The following is a 26,472-nucleotide window of genomic DNA, read 5'->3' on the forward strand; positions in this document are numbered from 1 at the left end:
CCCCAGAGTGTTGGAGCCACAGATCTCTGAAAAGATGTGAGCAACACATGACGTGATGGGCCTGGGAGTGGCCCAGAGGTAAGGGAGAGGGTGCAGAGAGAGGATGTCAAGAGGAGAGGAGGACAACCAAGATCAAGGGGAACATATTTCCCGAGGGGGAGGGAGAGAAGTCATCTAAGCAGAAAGAGACCGGACGCTCAGGGAGGCAGGTGGGAGACCACAGAGTCAGCTGACCAGCAGCAAGCACCATGACATGTTTCCGTGGATGACATGGTTAGTAGTCATTCTGGTTTATATTGAAAATATCCCCCAAAGGCCTCATGTGCTCATATGGGGTTTTGAAAGAGGATTGGACCACGGGGACACTATAGCTGCCTTGCTGTTAGTGGACCCTGGTTGGAAGAGGTAGACCACTGAGGGTGTGGCCTGGAAGATAGCATCTCTCTCCCTGGCTCCTCCCTTTGCTCTCTGCTTCCTATTCAGCATGACGTGAGAGCTTTCCTCTGCCAGACCCTTCCACGGTGACAATTCTGTGTATAAGCCTGCTCACTATGGACTGAAACTTCTGAATCGTGAGCCAAATAAACTCCTCCTCCCTTAGTCGTGGGTGTCAGGCCCTGAGAGTTAACAATAAGAAAGTAATTAAGACAATGGTACAGCCCTTGGCTCATACATCAGAGAAGGGGAGAAGGCTAAGCCTGGCTGTGTGTGGAGGGAAGAAACAATGCAGTGTCTGCAGGCACCAGTGACAACAGAGAGTGGAGGGCTTGGTAGACTCTTGGCCAGCTCTCACCGCAGGCACAGGAAGGTCCTCGGAGACCGAAGAATGTCTAGTTCTCACTGGTTAGTGGTGCATTTCTTGTCCTGTCTTGCTCTAAATGTAGCAAGTGGAGGAGGAGCCCTTTCCTTCTTAAAGTGTGCTTAGCTGTGGGATAAGCCCAAATTCACAGAAACCAGTGATCACTGAGGAAAGGACAGAAGATCCCAGCCGCTCACTGGAACTGGGAGAGCACCTGATTCTTGCCAGCCCTGTGCTTCAGCCTCGGAGACACAGAATAAACCACAAGTTCATTCTTACATGTATTTCCAATAAAAAGCTGGGGGCGGCAGGGGGAGATAAGGCAGTGTCCAAATTTGCTAATTGCCACTGTGATTAAAGCAAGACTTTTCAAGTTTCTGCTTTCACAAGATCTGAGGCCTGGCGAATGCAAGCAGGCTCTGACACAGATAGCATTAATACGGGGGGCAGGAGGGGATGGCTGCTTTCAGAGCAAGGACCTGGCTGGGCTTCTAAGTGCCGTGAAGGTTTCTGTTGCCCAGCCAGTCTTCTGGTTTTCCAATGCCATGCTGTGATCATGCAAAAACTTCGGCGGGGGCAAAAGTGTTATATTAGAGTAGTTTCAAAAAATATTGGTGGGGGTTTAACAAAAATCACAGCCTAAATTTTCTTAGTGAAAATCAAATGAGTAAAGCACGGTTTGGAATTGTCCAGGTGGGAGGATGCGAATACCTGAGAAGAGTACCTGTGGCCTGGCAGAAACAGAGCTGGGAGGAGTGACAAACAGCTCCTGGCAGTGGTGGGTCAGAGAAGACGTAGAGGAGATGGTCATTCCAATGTGACAGGCGGCCTGACCTGGGGAAGAGGGACTTTGATGGCTGGAGATGGCTGGAGCACACATCCCGGCAGGTGAATTCCAGAGAGGCAAATGCCCTGGGGCGGGCACACCGTACTTTTGAAACAGCTCACACTGCAGGACACTGGACATGGGCTCCTCCCCCACCCAGCTCAGGTGTCCCCCTCCTACAGAGTCCTGTCCAGCTACTCCCTCCCCCCACCGTCCCCCAGGAACACAAGCCAACCCTCCAGCAATCTGGGAAGAGAGGCTGAGACTCGAAACAGTGCACCCTGGGTCGAGTCCCCAGTTATGCGTGGATGGTCAGGGGAAGTTGTCTAACTTCATTTCTAACTCGGTTTTCAGGGAACACGCACTCTCAAAATGACCAAAAGTCATTTTTCCTTTCCTTCCTAAGAGCCTGATTCCCTGATCACCCAGTTCTGCTTTTAAACAAAATCAAAAACAAAGCAAAGCCAATCTCAAAAAGAAAGGTTGAATTTCAGGGTGTAAGGTGATCGCCTTACAAAGTCTTTGAGCAGCTGCTTTTGGTAACCAGTAGAAAGAATTACATGCACCTCATCATCTCAAACTGAGATGCAAAAGAATTAGCTACTGGGTTTGGCTCTGAAACACTATTGTTCTCGATGCAAAATTAGCCAGAAATTATTCTTTCAATATTAATTTAGAGGCTCTTCTTGCATGCCTGTAAAAATGACACTGAAGCAGTAGAAAAATGACTTCCTCCTGTGTTTTACTTGGAGGAGCGAGTGTGACGAAGAGGAAGAATATGAACTTGGCCTGCAAGTGAGCCATGCTTTGGAATTCGGGTGGGTCCAAGAAAAAGCACAGACTTCAGTGGAAAACACACATGGGTGTGTGGCGAATCCCTGTAAACTGTAAACTGTCTACAGGCTGCTTGAGCTGGCGTGGAGAGAAACCACAAAGCTCCCTGAAATCAGAAGAGAGGGGCCAGAGAGCAAGCTTTACTCTCTGAGAGTCTCCCAGGTATCCTGGGGCAGGGATGCTGTGATTATTGGCTGTGGTTGCAGCCGGCTGACCTTGCCATGGCAAAGCCCCTCCCATTGCTGCCTGGGCCTCCTTAGGATAGACAGCTCCGGGTCTGGGTGCTCCCCAGCCAGACCTGCAAACCCCCTTGTCTTCTGCCACCTGTTGCTCCCAGGGCCTTTGTCGAGTGGCTGCTGGATTCTTCATTGCGGTTCCCCTTCTTGGGCAGCTGGTCTCTCCTTTTCCTATCAGCATCTCTTATCTATCCTTCTGGCCCGTGGAGGCTCAGCTTTCCCAGCCCTTGCAGCTGACCTCTTCTGCATTTCCTGTTTTGCATCTTCTCCATGTGGACGAGACCTAGACTATGTGTGCCCGGTATGTGTGCCCGGTGAAGCACCAGTCCCGTGCTGCGCTCTGACCTGAGCCTGTGTCTGAGGAAGGTGCCTCCTACTGCCCCAGTGACCCAGAAGACACCACACTGGAAGCGAGGGCTCCATCCGCCCACCTTTGCAGAGTTCCACATTGCCCCGGAGCTTGAACTTTCAGCTTACTGTGGTCCCATCCAAGGCAAGGAAGCCTTACCAGCTCCCTTTCTCCAAGTGAGGCAACAGAGTCTGGGAGATAAAGTCGCTTGTTCAAAGTCAGCAACCCAGTCACCTTTCAGACTGCCCCACCTCACCTTCAGGGGTGGCTCCATGGGGTGGCTTTAGACAATGTCCCCTGCACAAGCTTAAAGTCAGAATGGGTTGAACCCAAGTCTGTCTGTCTCCAAAAAATAATCCTGTGTCTATAGCATTTTGCCTCCCTATCACCAAAATGCCCAACATAGTGGAGCATGAATTATAGCAGATGAATCTGGAATCATCCCATTTCATCAAAATTAATAGAAAAGGACAAAAATCTGAAAGTCTGATGAAAGTCGTATTTTTATGACAAGACCAACACAAAACTATTTCCCATTCTTTGCTCCTTAATAATGGGATATAAAGTTTACAAGAGTACCTGTATTTAAGGCTGCTCATAGATATTTTGTCACCCAGATCCAACATAATTCCATCCACATTACATGCATTGTAAGCAATTTCTTACATACCAAATAGGTTGCTAGCTGGATTTCTCTGAGGCTTTCTAGGAGGCAGTGCCATTCTTAGTTGGTGCATTTGGATCTGTCTGGACATCAGGAACACCAGAAGAAAGTGATCTCAGGCAAATGGACCTTTCCAAGCCCTCATGTAACAAAAGTAGATTGAGAATCTTCCAAGAAAAAAATTGTTAATCTGCTTAATTAAGCCCAAATTTCTAGTTCAGATGATCTCTGTGCTTTACTTTAAATTTCACTTCTTGGAAATCGGATGATTAAAAGGGTTTCATAGAAATAAGCCCAATTCTCATTCTCAATACAGAAGCAACTGGAGTTGAGAGAGGTCATAGGACTGGGTCAGGACTTTGCAGCTTGTATAGGAGCTCACTCTTCAGGCATTGCTTGGGACCTCTTACCAGGCTTGATCTGCTCATGCCTCAAGGAATCTGAAGCAAAAAGATGAACCCTACCCTGGGGGAAGCAAAATTATTAAACTGGCCTATAGTTTGGAAGCAGAGATGAAAGAAATGAACCAAAAAGCCATATATTAAACATCTGCAAAATTCAACAAGATCCATAAAAATAGGACAGGTATATGTGCCAATTTAAGTAAATGAAAATAGTTTCAAAACCAGAATGATTCCCAGTTTCTCAAAATGGCTGAAATGTGTCCCTGTTCCTTCTTTGAACTCTCCCAGGGCTACGGTGGCCTGCAAGGTAAATCTTTCTCGGCTGAGCCGCGGGCACTCTGGTGTTTTAACCTACCTCTCCAACTGCCTGCCAACCAGGTCATGGCCACACCATGCAGATTATCCCTGCCCTGTACCGGAGGTTACTGTGGGGATGAGCAAAACACCTGTGGAGCTGTACTTGGAGCGCACATGAAAACCATACGAGTTCCATGCAACATCATGGAAGTCACCAGTGTGCTCCCATTAACCTGTAGTGAGTGTCCATCACAAGGGGCTGGCTTCAAGCAGAGTGGAAAACACCAGCGACCCACACTCACAAGGAGCACAGAACAGAAAGCACAGGGACCAGAGGCGTCTTTCAGAACTACTAAAGGATGAAATCACCGTTCTGAAATTCTGGAACACTTGGATAGACAGACAATTTCGAACATCTCATGGGACCTCTGATGGATAAGGGGTATTGTCCAATAGCTTTAAAACAGTCCGGATCTATACACCCTGTGCCCTAGCCCCAGGGTCCTACAGGCTCTGTCCTTGCAAGCACTTGGGGGTCTCCATGGTGGGGACAGGGATTTCCCCCCAAAAGCGAATGCCCCACCTTGCCTCCCAGGGTGATTAGGGTATGCTCTGCCCACTAGCCTAGCATCACAAAGGCCCCACCCTGCAGGGGTCCCCCGCAGAACCCCTCCCCACCTGCCTTCCCCAGTTACCCGTGACCTTCCACTGAGCCTGTCACCACCACCTCCCCCTTAGACTCAGGGAGGTGACTCAGGGAATGAACCCAGTGAGTCTGGAGCTGGCTAATCAGCATGGTGCAAGAGGAGAGGGGAAACTCCTAACCCTCAAAGGAGGTGTCCAACAGGGTACCCACCATGATCTCAGAAATGGTTTTCCCACATTTCACTTTTTTTTCTTCTATTTCTAATGGCATAGATTTTTACTGATTTCAAGAAAACTTCCACTTTTAAAACTCATAGTGTTTAAAAATGATTGAGCCCTACTTTGCCATGTCCCAAATAAAAGTACAATAGTAGCATCATCCGTAAAGCAGCTGCTTTGCTCTTGCACCCTACCCTGTGAAGAGGAAACCTAATTTTCTGCATGCAATTTATCTGCACAGCTTACCTGTTTCAATTGCCATCTATCACCATGCAAAGTTTCAGGTATAGAGCTAACTGAGAGTTATACCGAAAACTTATTTCAAGAGAAAAGCACCAGCCCTGCTTTTTAAAAAGCTGTTAACTACTCATGTCCAATAAAATTTACAAATAAATTATCTTCAGTTGGTATTGGGTTTTGAACCTTCAAGACCCTGACTTAATGAGATGTGTAGCCAAGGGAGCTGTTGGAAAAGGTTTGTTTCTTTCAATATTCTCTATAATCTCATTACATGTGAAAGTCACATTAGCAGTGAAGTAGTAAAATTTTAGTGAACAACAGTAACTGGCTAGTAGCCCTCTTCCAACTGATTATATGTTATATTTTAGTTTTCTAAGGGTCTAACTCAAGTCCTGCTTAACTCTCATCCTCAGTTTTCGAGAGTGAGAGAAGATGTCCTGAATATACTACCCCAAGTTCATCTCAGCTCTAGGAAATGATTTACGTCTGCCCAGCTTTATTTTGTATTCCCAGGTGGTAAAAAGCTCATTTTCCTCCCAATACTTACAAAGTAATTTTCCAAGCTTGAAAATACTGGGATGTAAGGATCTCTAATAATTTTCTACTTGGTCAGTCCTAGTGTCATATCAATGATCTATCCATTACCCTAGGAAATTACTCCCATGGCTGGAGATTTCCCCCACCAGAATTCAGGTTGTATACTTTCCAGGTGCAATTTATTTTAAAACCAGAATGGCTCCCCAGGGTGGGAGATGTGTGTGTACCACCCCAACAGACAGGGAGGAAGTTTTGAACGTCAATTGTTAGACATGCAATATAAATGGGAGAGAAGTAAACTGACTTGCAGAAAGTTCCCTGTGTGTTCCACATTCACCGTGGACTGGGCTGGAGGAGTACTTTGAGGTCATTTCGTCCAGACCTCTCATTTTACAGATGAGGAAGACAGGAGTAATTGATAGGTAGGACCACTAAATTACAGCTCTCCTCGGGCTAGATGACAGAGTCAGTAGGCTTCTTAATGCTCTTCGTGGCCGTGTGGATTCTGTGAGCTGAGGGGTGTGCTCTCACCCTGAGCGCTGACATTCTATGGCTTCCAATGTTTATGTCTCTAATATGGTGCTGGTTATCCCATGCTCCCATAAGTCCTCACCACCGAGGCTCGCCAGTCCTCAGCTCAGGACGCACACTCCTTCTGCAGGCAGCGGGGCACCCAGCCATCTCGGGGTGCTGTAAGCGTGCAGAGCCCGGTTGGTGCACCCCCACAGAGCCCTTCTGTGGGCTGAATCCTCTCCTCTTCTCTAGTTGCCAGCTACCTGGGTCTCAGGTGGGATCCTCTTACGGTAAAGTACCAGACTCAGGCCCTTTACTGGGATGACACAGTCTCCAATGTCAGCCTCTACCCCTCTGCCTGAGAACTGTAACTTTGCTTATCTTACTCCCTTTCCCCACACCTGGAACCTACATCTCATGAGCTCAAGCGCTTGGTCTGCCCTGCTACATCTACCGGATCTAGAACAGCCGGGCGTGGGAAGTGATGAATAAATCCACATCGATGCATGTGACCTCTGTCCTTTCCCTGTCTTAGTGAAACAGGTCATCTCCTTTCGGAAACTTACCTCTCTGACAACATTGACACATCCTGGTCGTCCCTCAACTCTGTGACCTATCGGTCACACCCTCGTTCTTGAAATCTTGGCATTTTAGCTGTCCACTCAGACAGATTTATTTAGCTAGTCAACCTCTGGCTGGTCTGCCTCCAGGGCTTTGCTGGAAAATCTTCTCTGCCTGTCTTCAGACTAAGCTGTCTCCAAGGTTTCCCCTCCACTTCTGTCTTCTCCGGGTGTTTTTCTTTTTCGGAGATAACCTTGGTCAAACTTTACTTCTCTGTTAAGCAATTCTGAAGTTTCCTGTGTGCGCCCTAGAAATAGCAAAGCAACCTCAAAGCAACCTCAAAGCAACCTCACCTTTCAGAGCGGATCCCACAAGCTGCCCGCTGTGTTCCCTCACGATCCCCACTTCAACCACAGAGCAAAGCTCCTCTTCAGCTCCTGGTCACCCACCACCTCCCCACATCTGAAAGATGCATGAATTTTACCTGGGGACGACCAACATGACAATCTACCTAGCTCACGTACTGCTCAGCCAAATTCACCAGCCCCTAATACACACTCTCACTGTGGCTACTCTCCTCCCTTTCCATCTGACTTCCTAGAGGGGCCTGCATCCTTTCTGTTCAGTGAGAAACTACGGTTCTCAGTTTGACCTCTTCTGCCTTATGAACCTCATTAATAGTGCAGCTCCCAATCTGGTCTGATTGTAAATTTTCTTGAGGTTCCCATGATTCTCAACCATGGACACACATTAGAAGCAAGTGAGGAGCTTTTAAAAATTAGCAAGACTCAGACTCCCACTCTTATGCTGTCTTCTGAGAACTTCCGGTTTGAAGGGCCTACACCAGAGCCAAGACAATAGTGCATTTTGAATCTCCCCCCTTCTCGGATACCTCCAAAACCCCAAGGCACTTATGATTGGAGAATCCTGTAACCAGATCAGGGCAGCATCTTCCAAACATGCTTTGCCCGCCCATGCTATTTGCCTGGGAAATTTCCCTTGTCAGCAATAATTTTCCTTTCATTTCTTCTTCCTAAGGAAAGGCATAAAGGTTTCTTGGATTCTTCGAGTTTGTAGAAATGGGTTCTTCTTCTGGCAAACCTCAGAACATTTTCATACACCACATTCATTTGTGTGCACTAGGAAACTGTTACAAGTGGACAGTGCAGAGAAAAACCAAGCCAGGGTGTCTAAGCCCAAGGGGATAGTCTTATATAGAGAGAGAAACACATGATCCTGTGAGTATCAAGCTTTGCAGCAGGAGTAGAGATGTATCCATGGGTCCATGGGATATTGTTTAGGTATAAAGGAGTCTATCTTGCTGGGCATAAAATATTATGTCATCTCCACCCTCACATGGTGTACTGAGCAGGAACCAGGATTCACTCACTTTTATACATTTCAAAGAATACAGTGTCAAACGTTTGCTGGATGAATGAATGGATGGGTCAGTGAATCTGTGGGTGGTTGTAAACTGAGAATCATGACAACTTAAGGAAACAGCACCATAGCTTAGAGCTGGAGCTGGGAGAGAGCGGATCGCCCTGGAGTTCAGTCTCATATCATAATTTTCAGTCCCAAGCAGTGCATGAGCTATACAATTTCCCGTAAACCACCTACTTTTTTTTAATTGTAAAGAGAATAAAACCAAGCAAAATAAAACAGAATAAAGCAAATCAAAACAACAACAGTATAAGTGATACAAGGTTTCAAAGTAAGTTAATAGGAAATCATCAATAGCTACCATATAATGCCTCTTGTCTTCAGAATAGCTGCCCATCAGACATAGGAAAATCAAACAGAACAGAACAAACAGAACCAAAAAGACAAAACAATGAACACAATACAGGATTTTGAAATAATATTATAGTAAATCCAAAATGACTACCATAATATCTCGTTATCTTTGAAATGGCTACCATGACTTCTGATATAATAAAATCAAACAAGACAAAACAATAAAACCAAACCATGAAAATGATACAGGACTTTAAAACAAGACAATGGGGAATTAACAGTGGCTATCACCCTCAGGAGGAGATCCCCACAAATGTTACAGTGGACGTTGTTGTTGTCAAATAGATGATGAGACAAACCAAGCTTTAGGCCTACAAATCAGTGAAAAACTAAACAGTGCAAGGGTGGAGTTGTATTTTACTTCAATAGCTATCATCTCAGCCTGTGTTTCTCCAGATCAGCCAGTCACTCAGGGGAAGGAGGACCCTGGCTCTTCCTGTCTCCCACCGGGTAGGGGCCGGTGTCTGGTTTTCCTCCCTGTGGCCTGCACATGGCACCGACTCACAGGACGAGGTGGGCTTTTTGTTCTCCCTGCAGCCCGTGAGTGGTGCAGACCAGACCACCCATGTTGTAGTTTACTTAAAACGGTAGTGGGGTTCGCATCCTAGAAACTCAGCCCTGTATCTCATAACTGAGAAGGTAGAAATGGTCTATTCCAGGTAACCCTCAGCCTCTTCAGTTATAGTAAGCAAACTAAAGGAGCTAGAGAGGAAACATGCTGTACGATGGCAGGAAGAACTGAAGGGGCTTAGGGGGAACCCCTGCCCACCCGACAGACCTGAGAGCATCGCCTCCCCCGCACTTGACCTTCTCACGGGTCTCTAGGTACTGTTGGGCTTCCTAAAGATGTTACTGATTAGGCTGTGCATTTGAAAAATGCACCAAGTAAGTGCAGGCGGAGGTGTGGAAGTAATTTCCAGGCTAACCTTGTGTGTGTGGCTTGGTGTGGGGCCGTGTGAACTAAACAAAGGATGAGCCACTGTGTGTATCACTGTAACTGTGCTTCTCCACTGGGAATTCTTCATCCTTTGGGTAGCCAGAGATGGATTAAATGTGCCCTGCAGAGCAAACCACCTCTCACAGAGAGAAGCCACCTCTGCTGTCCAGGACACCAGTGAGTCACAACACAAGGGTCAGCTCAGCATCCAAGGGTGTCTGAGTCAGAAGAGATGAAACGAGGTGCTTCTGCACTCTGAGGGTTTCAGCACTGTGCAAACTCACCTCCCCTGGAGACTGAACAATGTGCAAATGCAAATGGGCTCACAAAAGCAATTTACCAAAGGCTACATATAGCGAAAAAGGCATGGGCACCACACACGTGTCGTGGGCCATGTTCTTGACTTTCATTCATTATTAATGGAGGGACAGGGACTCTGTTCATGGATTTCCACACCAACCTATTAATGAATTAAGAAAACATTTTTTAGAGCACCCACCATTGCCAGGGAATTGTGTGAAAGATGGCATAGTGGGCGTAGCAGTGGACAGGCCCCGTGGCTGCCCTTTGAGGACTTGCTGTTCAGGGTGGACAAACACATAGAGCCTGGAGCACTGTGTCACCATGGGAAGACAGGGACATCTCACTTTCTGGGGTAAAGAGGAAGAGAGGCCTTCAACGACTCTGGAGGGTCAACTGGGCAGGTGCCTGCTGATTGGAGGACCGGTTTCCCAGGCAGGGCAGGCAGAGGAGAGGCGGCAGGTGGAAAGGAGCCAGGCAGCCTGGGAGTGTGGGGAGGTAAAAGCAGCTTTCCTAACTGGACCATGGACAGGGTGGGGAGGAGGGGACATCCAGCGATGTGGCCAGTGTGGTAACCGGGGCCTACACCAGGACAGCAGTTGGGGATTCAGCTTGTCATACAAGGAGTGAGGCCCTTTGGAATGGATGCAGGGATGGACCTGAGTTAGGCGCTTTGACCTCTGCAGACTGGGCAACAGGAGCCAGTTCTCAGTTGTGGAAGTTTGTGTTTTCGTATCAGAGAGCTTAGTCTTACACCCAGGAGGGCTGAGTGGGAAGGGCCAGGAAGAGGCCTGGGGGCAGCTAGCGAGATGCTGGGATGGGGTGGAGGAGAAGACCCTCACATCTGTGCCCAGGATCCTGGAAAAGGCAGTGACGTGGGTGGAAGCAGAAGTGACACGGGAGTTAGAACCAAAGACTGTGGCCGCAGACCTTGCAGGAAGCGGGGTAGAGAGGCCGACCGAGGGCCACTGCGGGGCTGCTCACAGGAGTGCAGGCCACAGAAGCAGGGGCAGGTGGGGGGGGTCACTGCCAGCTCATGCTGACTTCGCGGGACTGAGGCCAGCTGCGCAGGCCGCAGGGCACGGGGACACCACGCACTCACCTCTGCTTGGCCCCTCACCCCCTCAGTGCACCATTCTCTGTGAGGTCCAGGGCTTCTTTCCTTTGCTTCTGGGCTATCACCTTCGCACCATTTGAAGGCGGCAGAGCCCTGCCAGCCCCGGGCCCAGCGCTTATAAAGTGAAAACAGGTGTTCACGCTCCAGGACACAGGCTCGGGATTGGCTTCCAGCCAGCCAGACCACGGTTTCTGCCACTCCGGCAGACTCCAGCCCACCGTGGCTTCCGTTAAATAATTCCTTTATTTTGACCAGTGTCTCCCCAGAGTTACTCTGAAGTGTGAAGTTAGACGTATGCCAGGTGGGATCCACAAACACAGTGCATGTTTCATTTTTAAGCCTCTATTGCAGCAAGAGACACATGGCCACACATCCTCCCTGAGAAGCCTCCCCCTCACCCTGAACACGGATATCCGGGCTTTCTAATGCAGCTCTGGAAGTCTTTCCCCCATGGCCCTCTTTAGTTGTATCACTCTCAAAGTTCTGACTCAGCTCAAGGCCTTTCTTTTGCCTGATCATTTTGACTTTGGGGAAAAAATGTTATGTTGTACAGGGCCAGGTCTGGTCCATAAGGAAGGAAGGACACAGCGCCATGTATTCATGGACCTGCCTTTGCCTTGAGGGCGCTTGGAGCATCAGTAGCTATTTTTGCTAGACTGCGCAAAGATAGTCCAAAACTCACTGGAAATCACACCTGCGTGGTGCAAGCCGGCTCAGAGAGGCAGAGATGCAAAGTTCAAGTTAAACAGAAGTCTTTTGTTACAGGACAGAGAAACACATATTGTCGGGCAGGCTAGGAAATTAATTCATTTGATTCAGGGAGTGTGCATGTGTGTGTGTGTGTGAGATGGTCGTCTTATTTTGGATGAGAGCCCCTGTAACCTTCCTGACACCAAGATGTTGCAAGGCTGCTGATGCATGGTGGTATCTGTCTGTAGTCATCGTGGAAGGGACCCATGACTTAGTGCTCTTCTGGCCAATGTCAGCTCCAGGGGTGGTGGTCAGGACCTTGGTTTCCAGCTATGTCTCCCAGAAAGAAAGTTTCCAGATAAAAGCTGAACCTTGGAAAAGAATTGCTGACTGCAGGTCCATTTCGCAATACTGTATGGTGACTTATAAACAATGTTTTTTTCCCCAGTGAAGTCAGTTGAGACCATGAACTTTCTCCCATAGGCAAAGCCATCTTTTCAGGAAGCTGCCTGGGGCCTCCTTCTCTGGGGGTAGGAAGGGAAATCAGCTTAAACCTACTCCTGCCTTGCCTGGGTCGTGCTGAGGGCCTGTGGCTGCTGGAGAGTAAGGGCTACTCAAAGTGTGAGCTTTGGTGGTCTGGCCTGTGTGTCTATGGGGGACTTGTTAGAGGTGCAGATTCTTAGACTTCACAACCAACTCTCCAAACATGAGCCTGCATATGTAAATGACCCCTGGCGAACGTGGATGGATATTGCAGTGTTCTAAGCATTGGTCTAAACTGTGGATTTGCAATCTACAACCACCCTCTCCCCCAGACAGAGGAAAACACTGAAGCACACACACATGTATGCATACATTTTTGTCTTGTATTAATGGATTGTGCACATTTTAATGTAGAGTATACACATTTAAGAGGACCAAGTAGGAGCTAGATTTGAATACTCTGATTATTTTGTTATTGAGCCTATGTGGATTCCTGCTGTACACAGGACTGAAGAAGGTTCAGTCCCTGGTGGGCTGGCTCCAAGGCAGTCATGGCATGGAGGAAGGTCCCAGTGGGGGAGATGTGTAGCAGCCAGGAAGCGGGGGACAAGAATTACACTTCGGGGTCATGCGCCCAGGGACCCACTTTTGCCTGCGCCTCACCTTCTAGCAGCCCCCTGGGCCATGAACTCATCAGTGTTTTAACCCTGAGAAGCACAGCACCCCATGCTCCAGTCCAGTCCCCATGCTTCCTAAGCCCTACCTCTGAACATGGGGGACTTTTGGGGTGTGTTTAGAATGGAATCATTATGCTCAGTATTCTTAAAACCAAACAATATGAAACACACCTGAAAGTTAATTCACTGGACTAAATTCACTGTGTGTAGACTCATGGATTTTGTTTTGGGCCATTTGAGAAACACAGATCTATTTTTTTCTTCAATATACAGCAGAATAATCTGTAAGCTATGAATCAAATTCAGAAGTCCAAATCTTCATTTCTGCTGTGGCCATTCGTGGTGAGTGTGCCCAGCTGTGCCCAGCAGTGGAGCGGTTTTCTCTCTGACCCAGAACACTGCATATATTATCTTTAATGAGCTATGGTCACTAAATTCAGCTCCCTTTGGCACCATTCTTTTCCTCCCTCAAGCATAGTTGTCATTCTATGTCAAGTCTTGGTCGAGCATTAGGGGTTAAAAGAGAAATTAAACATGCACCCCTTCCAAACTGGTCTTTTAGTAGGAAAGGGGAGTTCTAAAACAGTACAGCAGTACACTGTACGCTGTCATAAGGTATAGAAAACATGTAAAAGGCAGAGAGAGGATCAAGATGAACTCTTTAACAGGAAGCAGAGGTGACATTTCAGTTGGGCCTTGAGGGATGAGTAAGAGTTTGCTAGAAGGCGCAGGGCAAAAAGGGACAGGGAATGAAGTGAGCTGCCCACTGCGGTGGTGGGCAAGAATCTTCCTTACAGCAGTCGAAGTGCAAACTCTCCAGCCAACTGAGGGAAGCCTCTCGTTATCATGGAGTAATAGCCCTGACCAGTTACCGAAAGCGAGTTCTCAGATTTGCATAATGAGAACGTCTCTGAGAGTGAACGCCTTCCTGGATTTGGCCACAGTGGTGTGTGGAAAGTTTCTCAGCAGAGCAGTGGAAGGCTTCTCATTTACAGTCAACCGTGGAATGCTGGGGAACGCTCTCTGCTGGGAAATTGAATTTTCAGATTAACTGCATAAAAATGGAAAGTCTAGTTGAAAACGCTCTCTAATTTTGTTTTCTTTTGAAGAGATAACTGCTGCTGGCATTTTAGGGGCTTTCATTTTAATCTTACCTGGAAAGAAAAACAGAGAAGGATTACACTGTCTATTCAGCACTGCAGTTGCCTTGAAAAAGGTATCTTTTGCTTTAATTTTTAAAGACTCCATACTAGTGCAGCTTATAAATATTTTATAAATTTTATTGGTGATCTGAGTTGCTTTGAATGTTTTAATACTACAAAACAGAGCACACCCTTGTATGTAATTCTGTTGCACATTTCTTATTAGTTCCTAGACTTACTGGGTCTAAGGCTATGCATAAATAGTTTAAAACTTTGAGTGCACATTGTCAAATTGCTCTCCCCAACAAAGCCGTGCCAAATTACTCTACCAGATGCCACGCATGGTGCTATTCATGTCTGCAGACTCGTCCACAGGGAGCCTTGGGAGGTGGAAAGCAGGTCACGGCTGCTTTTGTGTTCCTCAAACCCCAAGCTTTTCCTTGGTCTCACCTGTCAGAGACCTGTGCTTTCTGATGCCAAGACCGCCCAGGGCTGAGGCTGGGGAAACGGAGCCACTGCCATGATTACGTTTGCAGACGTAAGTGCTGAAGGTGCCCTCCTCAAGCCATTGGCTCTACAGGACATTGGTTCGATTAGCACAAATTGCAGGTCTCATGTCTGTTCAGGGATCTCCCTGGCAGTCCAGAGTGCACACCCACAAACCCGGACCAGGGATCTCCCCCTCTACCTCCCTGCAGGATCCTGTTTCTGTATCAGGATTCTGTATAAAATCAAGCTTTACTTGGCCATAATACGAGAACCTTCTAAGAACCCATTTGTCCAAAGACACATACATGATTTAAGAGATCCAGCATCCTCTGGCCAGTGAGTTACCGCCTCCAAACCGATCCCACCTCCTTCCCATGCCAGCAAACCAGGAGCTGTCTTTCAGACCTGTCTCTCTTCTCTTGTCCCCCAAAGCTGCTTGTTAGAGGGGCCCACCCGGGGACTCTACCCAGAAGGCACCACTCAGGGCTCCTGGCTGCCCTCAGGCTCCGACCCGAACATCAGTAATTTCAGCGAGGATTACTGAAAGCACCAATTAAACTCCCAACGTCTCTGAGCACCACCTCCAGTCTATTCCACATGTTGTCAAAAATGATCACTTTCCGAAGCAAGTCCAATCCTGTCTTTTCCTTGAATAAAACCCTGAGACTCTCTTCATTCTGCTAGGATGAAGTCCAGGTTCCCAGGCTCCATCCTCTGCATCTCCTTCACCAGCTCCCTCTCCACAATGCCTGGAAGGTGCCATGCTCTATGCCATTTAGGATTTTGCGAGTGTGTGTGTCCCTGACACCTCCTGTCACCTGGCTTATCATAGGCCCACATCTTGGATTCTTCCCTGGATTTTTTCGTTCTTCCCTTAGAATCACTTGGCTAAAGATTTACAGCATTGAAAGCTGTCTGAGAACTGGAAGCAAGCAGATCCTGCTGGCTGAAAAATCCCAGCCCCTTGCACAGCACACTGTAGGTGCTCAATAAATTCTTAGCTCCCAGATAAAGCTGGCAATATCATCTCACCTCCCTAAATTTTGTGAATAACAGATTGAGAAACATTGTCCATTTAGTGGGTGAAGGATCTTGTAGCTGTCTGTGAATTTGAAGCAATCTGAATATAACCCTCTGCTGTTCCCCTGGGGTAGATGTGATTTCTCTTGGGGAAAGTCATCAACTGTAAGCATATCATGGCAATAGGCTGGCCCAGAAGAGGCCGATATGTACCGGGCTCTGTCAGAAAGGAACAAAGCTAAACAGGGAGCAGGAGCCAGGACTTCCAAGAGCTGCTGTGCTTCTCCAAGGCGCTCAGGATTTGTCTTGTCAGCGGGGAAGCCGCTGGAGGATTTATGAAGGGGAGGACTGTCTGAATCAGGACTCCACCAATGAGTAAGCGCTCTTTTTTCCAGTAAGAGTTGTGATGAAACCAGGGGCTTATAAAGTAGCGTTTGCCTGTGTAGTGGATCCAGCTCCGAAATGCTCAGAAAGGCCACATTAAGGCTATGAGGACCACGAGAGATGTGTGTTTCTGTTCTTTCCTCCCATGTGCCTGGGTAAGAGCAAGGGTCCCATCGCCTCTTGAGCATGGAGTGGAAAGCCCCCCTACAGTGATGTTCCCATTACATGAGAGCCAGTGCCATGTTCACCATCCAGCTTAGTGCATGTGATGATGTCCTGCTGGAAGGGGCCTCACCATGATTCCAACTGTTACCTGTGCACATTGTTTTTATAAAAGAAACAGAATCTCTGATGTCTAACTGTGTCTTTGAGGAAAACCACCTGGAAGGCTTCAATGGATTGATCTGATTTCTCTGGCGTGATTAGCATGACTACATCAGAATCCACAACTGAGGATAAACCTGGGTCCCGGGTTCCTGAAGAGATTCTGCCTGGAACTCAGAAGGACCCCTGATGTTGGTGGAAGGGCAATTAAAATGTACGTTGTCTTGCCCTGAATGTGTGCGATAAACCATGGCTATGTAGGTCACTACTGTGACTTTGCCATAGGACAAACACAGATGTTCCAACATCAAATTGTCCTCTTTTCAGAGATGTTGGAGGGACATTTCTGCTCACCATGCTTCAAAATGACAGTATTTATGCAATAATGAGAGAAGAAATATTTTTTCAATATTACAAAGAATGCCTTTTAATATTACTGATGCATTCTTAATGTTAAGTAGTTTATTTTTGTCTATTTAAACATTGGTCCAAGAAGTTAGTCATATGTCTTACTATTCCACCGAAAGGGACAATAGCAAAAAAAATGGCTAAGCGCCCCTGAACTAAAATGTTCAAATGTGATCGACATGCTGGCTTTCCTGGCTTCACTGTTAATCCACACAGGGATGAGGCTGACCTTCCTCTCACGCCATTCTGTGTTTGTTTCCCCTAGTAATGGGGAAATCTGGACTGTCATTCTGTTTTCTTTATTTAAGGAGAAAAAGAAAAAAAATAGAAAAATTGTACAAGTTACACAGAATTTCAGAAAAAATAAACTGTAGGAAATCACTAGTTAATAGATTACATATTCTCTTAGAAATAGTTGTTCAAGTTACAAAATTAAAGCATATAAAGTGGACTTTCAAACAGTGAGACTGCAAACAGTTCTGTTCAATGATCCAACAAAACTCAGTAATATGGTTATCTATCTTATACACTTAAATATATATGCAGTTATATTCTTTAGAGCACTTTCTTTTCCTTTCTTTTGTACAATGACAATTACACATGTTGGGTTTTATTACTCCCGCAGTTCTTATTACTTGTTTTTTGAAGAGAGTAAAACCAAATGTGACATAACAGAACAGAGTCAGTCAAAGCAAAAGGATGGACATAATAGATAATGTAAAAACAAAATACTAGGTGAACAACAATGGTTACCATACTGCCTCTTGCTATCTTAAAAAGAATTGCCTATATCATCAGTTACAATAAAACTGAACAAAACAGTAAAGAATAAAACCAAAACATTGGAGACATTACAGGTCTTTAAAAGAAGATAATAGTGGAATGGGTGTCATAATGAATCTTATTGTCTTCACAGTTTTGCCTATACATTCAAACTTGGTACTATCAAGCAAAGTAGAATAGGGGAAAATCAGTCAAAGCAAGATGGTGAGGGCTATACAGGGTTTCAAATCAAGTTAATAGGAAATCAAAGTAGGTTACTATAATGCATCCTATTTTTTTTATTTTTTCCTTAATTAAAAAGATAAAAATAAAAAAGTAAATAATTTTTTAAAAAGGAGATTTAAGTAAAAGAGGGCATAACGACAAAACAGCGCAGGTCAAAGCATAACCATTTAAGCAAAATAGTGTTTCACCACAAGATATCCTGACATAAAAGTAGTTACCATAGTGTCTCTTTCCTTGAAATCTTTGAGTATAACTTATACTGTAGCATCAAACATATCAAGACAATGTAAAACCATTCAAGAGAATGACAGTATTACAGGGTATTTAGAACCAACTATCAAAAAATGAACAATGGTTTCTGTATAATCTCCTTGTCTATAAAGTTTTTGCTTATATTATCACATATAATAAAATCTATTAAGATACAACCTGTTAAGACCAATGGAGACAGAAGAATAAAAGCTTGATGAGACTTCAAAGCAAGATGATACTAAATCAGCACTAGCTATTATGATGTCTTGTTTTCTCCAAAATGTTCCTACCATCCAATCTTCTCTGCCTCATTTCTGTTGAGCTCTTTTTCTGTCGTTTGTTGTCAGTTTGTCTTCTTCATTTAGCTTTCTGCTCCATTCATTGTGGCCTCTCTGCCACTGTTTCTGAAGTCTTGGTATTTTCCTTTTTTAGAATATCCTGCAGTATTCTCTGTAGAGTTGAATTGGTGGTTGCAAATTCCCCTAGTTCCTCTTTATCCTGGAAGCGCCTTGTGTTTCCATCAATTTCTAGGGACAGTTGTGCAGGATATATCAATCTTGGCTGGAGGTTGTTATCTTTCAAAGCTTGAATTATTTCCCCCCACGCTCTTCGTGATTTGATGGTTTGTGCCGAGAAGTCTGCTGTAATTCTGATTGGGTATTCCCTTGTAAGTGATCTGTTTATTGTCTCTGATAGCTTTTAGTATTCTGTTCTTATATTGGATTTCTGGAAATTTGATTATTATATGCCCGGGTATAGCTCTGTTTGGGGTGTAGGTGGCTGGGGTCCTGTATGCCTCATAAATCTGAGTATCTTTACCTTTTGCTAAATTAGGGAAATTCTCTTGGATTATTTCTGTGAATAGGTTTTGTAATCCATTTGTGTCCATACCTCTTCTTTTATGTTCTTAATTCTTAAGTTATAGATCCTCTTATCATCTTCTAGCCTTTGTATTATTGCTGTTTGTTTTCTTGTTATTTTTAAGAAGTTTTTCATTTCATGCTCCCAAATTACAAATCTGCCCTCCAGTTCAGATAATCTATCCTTAGTTTCTTTCAAGCTGTTATGCCAGCTTTCGATAGAGTTTTTAGTTTCCTGGTAATCTCTTTGAACCTGCTTCATGTATTCTATGTTTTCTCTATTTTCTCAATCAAACAATTCTCCCCCTTTTTTCTGTTCTTCCATTCCACCATTTATTTTTTCTTGGGTGGTGTTTAGCATTTCTCTAACTATTCTACTTATATCTTGCTTTATTTCGTTAAATACTTCATTTTTAAACTCGTCTATGAGGCTCTGGAGATATCGCTTTATGTCTATTGGTGCTGTGTCTGATATTGCATGTTTTCTGTCTTCCTTTGCGTTTCCCTTTCCTGGATCAGTGTTCTCAGGATTGGAGACTGAGGACCCTTTCTTGTTGCTTCCTCTTCCCATACTTTTTGTTCCTTCCATACAAGTGAATGTAGGAGGCCCAATTTTTTCTTTTTTTTTTGGTTACGGTTTGTTTGAATTGTGCTGGCTAGGTGTTCCCGCCCACTGCAGTGTACTAGGGAGACACAGACCTGGGCAGCCTCTGCTGGGCCCGCCCCTCCAGGTCAACCTACCGAAGGCTTCACTGCTAGGGTGCACCTCCAGGTGCTGGGACCTGATTTGGGCTAGCCTACTGGGTCTTACTTGGCGGCGTCACACAGGCCAGGCACTCCACACCAATCCCGCTTGAGAGGGGAATATGCAACTAATGTCACTGCAGCATCCTGTTCCAGCAAGTCTGCCTGGTCCCAGTATGTCCTTTGCTGGAGCCTCCTACTCTATGAAAGGGTCCCCTTCTGCTCACTCACCGCAAGTCGATGTAGGGCTCCCTGCCAGTCCCGCTTTCAACTCCGTTCGCAGATTCCAGCTCTCAAAGGTTTCACGAGTCTCTCTCCCTGCCCAGCAGATTTGGACGCAGCAGCGGCAGCAGGAAATTCAAATCACGGCTTCCAGTTGTGCAGGTTCTAGCTTCCACGCTGAGATTTCATCTGTTCCTGTTATAGCACCAGGATTGGATTTCCAGTTGGTTTCTCTTAGCTTAGTTCATTCCTGGGTTGGCAGGGTATATCTCCCCTTGCTTAGGACTCCTTGTACTGCACCATTCCTGGATTTTAAGTAGGGTATCTCAGAGAGCCTCCGTAGCTGTTGCTATCTATCTACCATGTTCTTCCGGAAGTCCAGGAATGTCATTCTTTTAAGTACTATTTTCTCTATATTAAAATCCTGTCTTTACTTTTTTATTGTTGGCCTTCTGAGTTACACTTGAGCATAAATTTATTTTTCCTAGGGATGCTAGATTTAGTAAGAAAAAATATAGGATCATTGTGCTATCTATATCTGTCTCTACTACATATAGTGCACACACACACACACACACACACACACACACACATATATATATATATATATATAAAGTCCATCTCTGACTCTGTATTTCAGATAATAATTTTTAGTGTAAGCATGTATCAAATATTGCCTGTGGCATACTTATACTAAAAATTACTTGCTGTCCCTCTAAGATGCAAATTCAAAGAACATCTTGTATCAGACCTGGCAAACTCTTAACATCACCAAAACTGGCCAGTCACCCTCCGCTAATTAAGAGCAGATGGCATGTGCTCTCTTACCTTGTTTACTGGTGGACATTAATGAGCTACCAAAAGTCTAAGACTTTGATCAAATGTGAAAGCATTTTGGAATTTGAAAATATCTTGCTGTCACTCGTAGATCACAAGAGTCTGTTTTCAACATTGAGAAAACACATGCCTCGGATACATTACTAGTCCTTAAAGCAAGCTGAGCATAATACAAGAATTTGGGGATTTGCTGTGTTCCCCTGGGATCCTGCGAGATCCAGTTTCTGTATCAAAGAAATGTGGTCAAAGTTTATACTGACAGTGAGACAGGATTGTGAAACTTTTGACACTCATCCCATGGTTAAATAACTTGGTTCCAAATCAAACAAAAGTTGTAATTTCCTTTGTCTGGGATAAGAGTCCCATTAGGATAATAATGAGCATGAAAAATTAACACAAAGAGTCCTATCTACAGGTGAATGACCCTGACCCTTACCCTCAGTCTTCCCTAGACACAGACCATTCCAAACGTATTTTAGATGAAAGGAAAAGTAACTAGCATGAATCCAGGGAAGTAAGCCAGCCTGAAAGCTGTGCCTATGTATTTAAAAGGAGCTTTCTGTCTTTCTATACCTTCATCCCCATCAGAAACGTAAGCGAAAAAAGAAATATACACCTGAGGGTTGAAAGTTGCTAGGCTCAAGGTGTGCATGAGAGAAATTCATGGAGGGGAAGACCAAGTTGAAGCCTTGCAAATTATAGAATGCTACATCACAAAAAGCCAAACCAACTCCCCAGATCCAAGGAGGAGTTAAAGCAAACACCATCCGTGCTTGCTGCCTGCCTGTTCTGTTCCTCTTTGCATGCCACGACTATGCCCAGTTACATCAAATCTTTCCGTGCCAGGGCTGTCTGCAGAAACATGCCTTCCAGCTTGATTTATTCCAGGCTACAGTCAAACCAACCCGAGTACTCTACACTTCCTTTCCCTTGACCAAATGGCACCCCGCTGAACCGTCTCCATCACTGCGTTTGTATTAACCTAGACAAGAATAGTAAGTGAGATTTACCAGCCAGGGGTAGAAATCTATTCCCTGAAGAGAACATTTGGGGCAGTCCTCTTGGGAACATAATGCAATACCATCCCCCCTCCTTTTTCCCCCTGGACATAAATTTTCCTGTTTCACCAGTCATCACACAACAATGCATGGCCAAGCCATGCTGTGATGAAAGGGGAGAATATGCTTATTACCCAAGTTCTTCACATGTTGGAGCAAGAGAGATCCAGGGTGGTACACTGAAGGAAATTTCCATTTGCTCTGAGCTGCTGCACGTTTTTTGCTCTATAGGAAAGTTAGCTATTATTAAGTAATCATGTTCAGCTGAGGTTGGTCACTTGTAACAACAGACAGATGTATAATGTTTTATTTGGGTTGGCCAACTCTCTCGCAAATAAAGGACCTGAAATTAAACTGTCTTTACAAAAATATTCTGCAAATGATACCTCTGACTTATTCCAGTACTCAGTTTCTTTGCCATGGAAAATGGAAAGCGAGTCTCCCATGGAACCCAGGATCTGTGTAAACTTGTCTCTGCTGAGTGGGGGAAGGTTAGCGTTCTATGGAACAGAAAAGAACAAAAAGAAAGAAAGAAACTGCATAGAGGAATCAAGGGGAGAACTATGCAAACCACATTTAGGGATGGAAAATGATTTTTTTCAGTACTTATGGAATTTGAAACAATAATAATGGAATGGAAACAGAAAAACAAGGCTAAATATTTGACCACAGAGGCAAACTGGATCATTAGACGCTCACATGCAATGCAAGTGTGGGTTGTGTCTCGAAAGGAATCCTCCTTGCTTTTCCAGTGTATGATAACTCTCCAGTCTATGGAGCCCCTTTGCAAACTCTGGCCACATAATCTGGCAATGGAGTTCTTTTTAAAGACACCATTTCTTGGCAGGCTCCCCACCCCCACCCCACCCAATTCTGGTTGAGTAGCAGGCACTCATTCCTCAGTAGCTTTCCCAAGCCAACCTGATGCTAAGGTTGAGTGGAGGGAGGGAGCTGTGCTCATCAGTCTTCCCTGTCTTTGGCATCCAGTGAGACTGACAGCTCATCTCAAGAAGCTTGGTGATAGTGACAGTGAAGATAGACATCTGCCTGTATCATGAATCACAAAAGCTGTTTTGCAGCTGTAACCTGTAGTGGGTCAGTAACCTTGCACAAATTGCTCAAGCCTTTGGAATCTCTTTCTCCCCGCATGTAGAGAAAAGGTTTGGACAAGATTGGTTCTCCTAGTTTCCAAATGGCTTCACAGGCACAGATAGCCCTGTGTACTTATGCAGATTTCTCAGCATTGAGTTTCCCATAATCTGTAGCACCCAAATGCCCAGTGTAGGTCTACAGGGGTGATATATTTGGGGGTTCAAAGGCAAGCTTTCCAGAATTGTTTGATCCTTTACCCCTTGAATTGTGTTTCATCCGTATTACATACCTCAGAGAGGACCCCAAGCTGGCTAGGTCCTCCAACGTTCTTGGCCAGTGTGATAATGAAATCATTCCAATGTGACACCTCTCATCCCATCCAAGAAAGAAACCCACAGTGATTTTCACCTGATTGCTTCCTTACCCATCAGAAACCTTCAACTGTTTGTTTTTTGTGTTTGTTTTTGAACAAGGCAGTATTCCTGAACTCCTATCCCTTAGGAAATCATCCTGGATACCTGAAAATCCCACTGAACATCTCCCAGCCTTGTAGATGTTTTCTCATGGACTTCCTTCTTTTTCCTGGCCCTAGCTCCCTTCCCATGCACTTGATCATTATCTCTATATTCTCTGTAGCCCAGTAAATGGGGAATGGAGTACACCATGGCTTTCAAAGTGTGGTCTCACAGTCATAGCATCAGTGCCTCCTAGGCAGTTAGCAGACTTGCAGACTGTCCAGGCCTCCAGGTAGTTCTGATGGTCCCTGAAGTGTTGGAGTATCGCGAGGAGCTACTGACTCAGACAGACCCGTCAAAGAACCCTTCTCTCTGAACGATAATCGAGTCTATTTAGGAACTATCTGAATATTCAATTAATATATAACTCCTTATACAAGGCCTGGTACAGGGTAAACAGTGAGTCAATTATAGCTGGTTATTCTACAGTTCATGCAAACATCTCATGAGCAGAAAACTTACGATGTTCCCATCATGTTGCATGGTGGTGGTGTGCAGATTGGAGCACTGGAGGCAGATGGATCTGGTTTGTTAAATCTTCCACATATTAGCTTTATGAGCATGTGTGACTTATTTAGTCATTCTAAGCTTAGTTTCCTCCTTTGGAAAAAGAGAAATTTCTTTCTTCCCAAAGTTAAGAGAAAGGCTCAACAAAATAATGTCTGTCACTGCTTTGAAAGGCACCCCATCCCTTCAAGCCCCTTCTACCTACCCAGTGAGACCTAGCAATGATAGAAAGAAATGATCCTAGGCTGAAGATCATGAAGCCCTCAGCTCTGTGAACCGGGGACCCCTAAATCCTCAAAATATTGGACTGACGGGTAGGATGCATTGACAGGGTTCTCTGAAAAGCTACCTTGGTAGATTTAAAGGTTCACTTAGGGTAATCTAATGAGAATCAGGCACCTTCTTAGGACCTTGTCTGGGATCAGGATTTTTTTGTCCTGTTGAAATCTTGTTAGATTTGGATTCTTCCTCTACTGAGTATCCTGACACAGGTCAACACTTGGAGTTTACTTTAGGAATATTTCAGGACTTTATGCCTTTCCTTTCATTCACCTGTGAGTTGAGGAACATAATTTAAGATACAAAAACATGGCATAAGAACCCTCTCCATGGCCAAGGTTTCGCCTCAGTGACAACTCCCAAAACATTGTGACCCACAGTGATAGGGACATTCTCAGTTGTGTTATAAGTTCTTTGATTCAGCTGGAACTTGACTCTAAGTGTTCCCTCACCCCTCCTGACTGGACAGTGAACAGCCCCATCTGACATCTATCTGGGAGTGATGGCCAACCCAGAAGACAGTCCAGTGCCTCTGATCAGGGATAGTGTGTGTCACAGCCACTCACACGCCATAAGCCAGAGCAAGTCACATGGCTACTCCTGAAACAGAAAGTGGAAAGAGTCCACCACAGACAGAGCCAGGGAAAGAGCCTGTGTCTAGGGATCCAGCAGAAGTACTCTGAACAGCCCGAGCTCACACAATCATCCCTACAACCCAAACTCTGCTTACTAGGCTTAGAGCTCACATCTTCAAAATGGACATCTCCAAGCTGGAGGAAGCCAGCTTGTAAATGTACACCTCACTGTGCACTTCCTTCCAGTCCCTATGAGTCTTATAGAGGAGAAAGGACAATTCCTTAGCCTCCAAGAAGCCACCATTTTCCCCTGCTGTCCTTTGTCCTCAGCGTATGAGAGGAAAAGAAAGTGTGAGGAAGGTAAGTGATACGTGGCCTGGAGAAAAGGACTAAAGGAGTACCATTCAGAATCTGCGAAGGGTCAGCTTTGGGCATCTTGTGTCCATTTCTGAGATCACTTGTGCAGAGTCATTTTTGTCTTCAACTGGCATTGTCAAGGTCAAGAATTGGATTCAGATCTGTCTCACAGACTCTGAAGGAAATCACGGATTGCTTGCCCAGCAAGCAAGAGCCTGGCCCATGGCCAAAGCCAAAGGGTCCCTTGCAGTGAGGTCTTCGTGTGACCAGTCACAAGGTCAGAGGGGAATGGCTAAGCATCGCTGGTTTTATTTTCAATTAAAACTCTCTGAGCTCAGTGAACCCCAAGTAGATTCTTGTCAAGCATTTTCCCCACTTAATATTTAAACCTGTGTATACTTAAAATGAAATTTAATCCAGAATATTTGGAGTCCGTAGAGAAAGAGAGAGAGAGAGAGAGAGAGAAAGAGAGAGAGAGAGAGAGAGAGAGAGAGAGAGAGAGAGAGATCATCCAAAAAAACTGATGTGTCAGAGATATGGGCTGTATAAGAAAGCTTTTAAGGCAACTTTCTTTTACAAACAGGAGGTTGTGTTTTGTCCGGGCTTGGAAGTCAGATCTTTCATTTCTAATTTTAGTCTGGAGAAGCGAAATTATGATTTGATTCAGGTTTCATTCCTTCACAGTTCACCAGCCCCATGAAAGTGTGGGCTGTGGGGTCAATCGAGACTCGATGGAGAAAATCCCCCTTGGGAATCGGTGCCTCTCCACTTTTTTCTACAGGTGAAAAGAAAACACGTTTCTGCTTTGTTCTATCACAGTTTTTCCAGGAGGAACCCATTGGAAACTCACACAATTAACTCAGTGGAAGTCTGAGATGTCGGAAGGTCTCCATGTTGTACTAAGTAGGAAGGAGGAAAAGTCATCTCTACACCAGGTCTTTGTTTTAAGAGAGCATAATGTGACAGGTGACATTTTTGAGACTTAGTGAAAAAAAGGTCCTGTGCAAATACAAGTTAACTAGCAAAAGTGATGGGTAAAAATCCATCACAGGAATTAAGATTTTAGCTAATCATTAGTTATAATCATTTGTAATGTATTATAATATATATTTAACACAATATACACATCATCCTATTTGTAAATTTAGTATAAATTTGGTAATATATAATGTTCATGTAATATTATGTTATATTACATAATATTTGAGTCATATTTATATATGGACCTTACAGTTTTGTTCAGATTCTCCATATGCTCCTGCTTTAATATTGTC

At 45.0% G+C, this 26,472-nt stretch overlaps 1 protein-coding gene across 17 annotated transcripts in view; it reads left to right on the forward strand.

The window, feature by feature from the left end:
- The window catches only part of Kcnj15 (potassium inwardly rectifying channel subfamily J member 15), a 55,517-nt gene that overhangs the window by 9,385 nt on the left and 19,660 nt on the right, over positions 1-26,472 (forward strand). For 2 of the 17 annotated variants that reach the window (XR_010039300.1, XR_010039299.1), the window contains exon 3: positions 1,493-26,467. The exons of the other annotated variants lie outside the window; for them this stretch is intronic. The gene's annotated coding sequence lies outside the window, so the exon portion shown is untranslated. Of the gene's footprint in view, positions 1-1,492; positions 26,468-26,472 lie in introns of those variants that run through there. 17 annotated transcript variants of the gene reach the window in all.

This window comes from Cavia porcellus, unplaced genomic scaffold (assembly GCF_034190915.1).
Source record: "Cavia porcellus strain 051 isolate PalLab524CR breed Dunkin Hartley unplaced genomic scaffold, mCavPor4.1 scaffold_15, whole genome shotgun sequence".
In the NCBI taxonomy this organism is placed as follows: Eukaryota; Metazoa; Chordata; class Mammalia; order Rodentia; family Caviidae; genus Cavia; species Cavia porcellus.